Source organism: Sinocyclocheilus rhinocerous, unplaced genomic scaffold (assembly GCF_001515625.1).
Source record: "Sinocyclocheilus rhinocerous isolate Xijiao unplaced genomic scaffold, SAMN03320098_v1.1 scaffold56, whole genome shotgun sequence".
NCBI lineage: Eukaryota > Metazoa > Chordata > Actinopteri > Cypriniformes > Cyprinidae > Sinocyclocheilus > Sinocyclocheilus rhinocerous.
In genome coordinates, this window is record NW_015649227.1 from 499835 (window position 1) to 503616 (window position 3782).

Sequence of the window (3782 nt, forward strand, 5' to 3'; positions counted from 1 at the left end):
AGCTCAGGAGAATGAAGAGTTTAAACTTTGTCTCATGTTTCTTCTGAAATTCTTTGGAAGAAATACAAAGAAAACATCACACATGAAGAATATAGAACTGTAAAATTAACATGGATAGCAGCTCAGATCATTTGAATGGAAATATTTGAGTTCACATTGAGATAATGGAGTCTTTATTCTCTAGAGAACAGTCAGTCAAAACTTCTGTCTAGGAGAAACAGTTGAGATATAAATGAACTAGCCTCCGGCGGGTCAGTTTACAGCTTGTGTTTTGAGTTGAATCCTATCGGCCGTTTCTCGACTGATCTCTGAGGTTCTCCGTCAGCAAACACAAAACAGTCCTTCCTGAGCCCCGTCTGTCCCGCAAGAAAACTGTGAATACCAGGGGGAAGCAGCTTGACAGGCAGAGACGTGTACTAATTAACTAACTTAAACAAACTTGACAAGAGGAAGGAGAAAAGCTTTCAGTGCCCCCTTTTAAAAAGCCATTACCAGGAAATGGGCAGAAGAATGAGGGGATGTGTGTGTGTGTGTGTGTGTGTGTGTGTGTGAGTGAGTGTTTACTTAGCTGTAGTGTGGGGACAAATTTGGTCCCAAAAGTGAGCAAAATCTGAAAAAAAAATTTCATAAATGAAGTCATTTTCATTTTTACCCCTAGAAAGCTCAATTAAATAGTCAATACAATTGGCTTTGTATGAAAAGTCGATGGTAGGCCCTCATTTAGATGGGCGGATAAGCGTGTTTGTGTGTGGGTTCGCCGCAGGGCCGTCGCCGCCTCTGTTCTTTCAGATGGAGTGCTTTAGGAGGTGAAGAGGTAGATTATGGCTCATTTGGGGGTGGAGATCTGTCAGAAACAAGGGCTTTGTGAGCAATCCCAGACTTTTGACAAGATGACCTTTCATCCCAGTAAACAGAAGCCCAATTTAGATGTTTATCATTCCAGGAATGTCAGGAAAAACGCTCTGAGAGGAGTTTGGTGGACATGCAGCAGTGCGTTTGAGTCCCGGAGGCTAAAGAAGCATTTCTGTAGCGTCTCATATAAATCAGACACGCAGATGTCTTCGTTACGTTCACGATGAATCACTAGAGTTCTTCACACTCTTTTGAATTTCTCTCTTGATTTCTTCATATCATTACAAAAGAGGACAGAACGTGAAAATGTAGGGAGGAGAAGTCAGACGTTCTGTTCTGTCTGGTGAGACATGAATCCTCTCTAGAGAAAATGACATGAAACGAGGGTTGTTGATAGTAATAATGTTAACACAGTGACTATAAAGACCGTCCTGGTGTCCTTGGAATCTACGGAGGTTTCCATCAAATCCATTTTCCCCTGTGAACCACATCAATATTTATTTTGTTGCTGTCAGTATTATTCGTGGAGAAGTGTCTACATGCAAATCTCCGCACCCCCATGTAGGTACCCGCCATCTGCAGCTGCACCTGGAGCTCCATCCAGTCGCCCGCCCTCTAGTGAACATCTGGATATCCTCTCCTCCATACTCGCCTCCTTCAGCTCCTCTGTCTTAACCCTGCCCCCTAACCCTGTCTCTGCCTTGGCAGGCCCCTCCCCTTCCCCGCCTCCTCTCTCTGCAACCTCTCAGAGCGTCTCTGAAGTGTCACCTGACTCTGAGTAAGTCCAGCCCCTGTTTTGTCTCCTCTTGTATTCCTCATTTGTTTCATGGTCATCCTTGGTTCTGTTCAGTTACAAAATGTCAAAGCTGCTCTTTTCCATACAGAAAAACGCATGGTGATCCGTTGCAAATTTTGTGTGGTTTACTTTTTTGCTGTTTTAATTTTTTGAAAAAAACATGAAACATGAAAATTGCTATTAAAAATAAAAACATCCTAAACAAAATAAATATATAAATTAGAAAATATTAATGTGTGTGTGTGTATGTGGACAGCATAACATTATTAAAATAATTAATTAGTTAAAATAAATAATTAGTTTTTTATTAAAATAGTCCTACCTAATATATATATAATTAATTCATGTTAAAAATGTATTCTGTATAAATAAATTAAATACTCATTGGCTGACAGCTAGAAATATAGGAAAATTATAATATCATAAATAAATAATAATAATATCATAATAAAAACATGATTATATAATATAATAATATTTTAAATATTATATAAATTCTATTTATAATAATATAAATAATAATAATAATAATATTTTAGGTGAGGTATATCAGCCCATCTTTGGCCGTTTGTGAGATTATTGCATTGGATATACTGCTCTTATTAAAATAATGGTTTTACTCTTAAACTCGCAGCTTTGAAAATATCTCAAGCTGCCAGCCATCGAGTGAGTCGTTTCCTAATGCAGACACTGCTGCCTTTCTTACTCTTCATCATCTTCTTTTATTAAACCCCTCTCTCTTGTTCTCCTTTGCCTTTTTGAGATTTGAGGAGCTGGAAATCGAAACGTATCGAGAGCGGCGACCCAACACTCTTCAAAGGAAAGAGGTCCCGCGCAGAGCACAAACACTTACACATATTGTAATTAGAGGAAAGGCCATTATCTTGTAAAGATGTTTTCCTTCACAGACCAGAAGAACATTTGCCTTGAGGATTTTCTGTGGTAACTTAATAATAGAGGCGTTCAGGTTCATTAGCGGCTGCGCTTCTGAAGGGCCCGGTTCAGTAATAGGAAAAGTCTTCTCAAATCCGACTGCTCGTTTGAACACGGGCCGTCATCGGCAAACCCAGATTAAGCTTTCTAATGAATTTCCAGTCCTGTTCAGTTAAGCTGCAGCCAGAATGCAAAAAAAAAATTTTTTTTAAATCAGAGCGAATTTATCTCCTATGATGATGTTGTTTCTGCCTCCTGCTCGCAAAATTAACACATTTATTAAACCAATGAATTGAGACGTCTCCTATTAATTGGCAAAAGTGCTGAAAGCTCTGTTGGTAAAACGGACCGCCGAGGCTGCAAATGAAACTAAAGCCGTTAATTAGCAGATGAAATCCTCCGCTCGTCTAAAGCACTATCACCAGCATCGCGTCCCGAGATTAGTAGGCGGAGCTTGTAAAAAAATGAAAAAGCGGCACTATGCAAAAACAGCTGGTGAGAGCCAGCAGCGCTGAAAGGGTCATCGCAGGGGCCCGATTAATGAGCGCGGGGCCAACGCTTCTGTCTTCTGACGCGTGTTCTGCTCCGGACGCTGGGCTTGTCTCGGTTCGGTGCGTGAGGCCTTACAACGAATACATGCAATTCACTCCCAATCCAGAAGGGGGCGCCCACAGCAATGCAGCGCTGTTTGATAACCGGCCGCCAGCAGAAGAACAGCGAATGCCGTGAGTTACGCACTTGAAAACAAAGCCCACTAGACAGTGACCGTGTGCTGATTCTGAATGCGTCTCTCACAGACTGACAAAGGAGTTTACTTTAAAGGTTTGTGCACTCAACTGTTTGCGAAATGGAGCTTTGTGCTCGTGTATCCTACCTCTCTCATTCGGCACAAATCCAAATATTCCATAATATTTCCATATTTGCGATGTAACGTATCTGAATGCTGGCGCGATCACTTCAACTGTTTCCTTATACCAGCAGAATCAACTTTAAAAACTTGTCTTATTAATAATGCATCACTGTATATAGGTCTGCTTTTATTTGTGTACACTCACAATGAAAACAAAACATTGTGCTTTTGTAAAATAAAGAAAACACATAGGATGTCGCTTTCTGCCATTTGAGTTTCCTTTCTGTGAACAAATTAAGCCTGTCACAAAAATGAACTGAAACTCAGCATATATAGGCTACGTTACGTGTC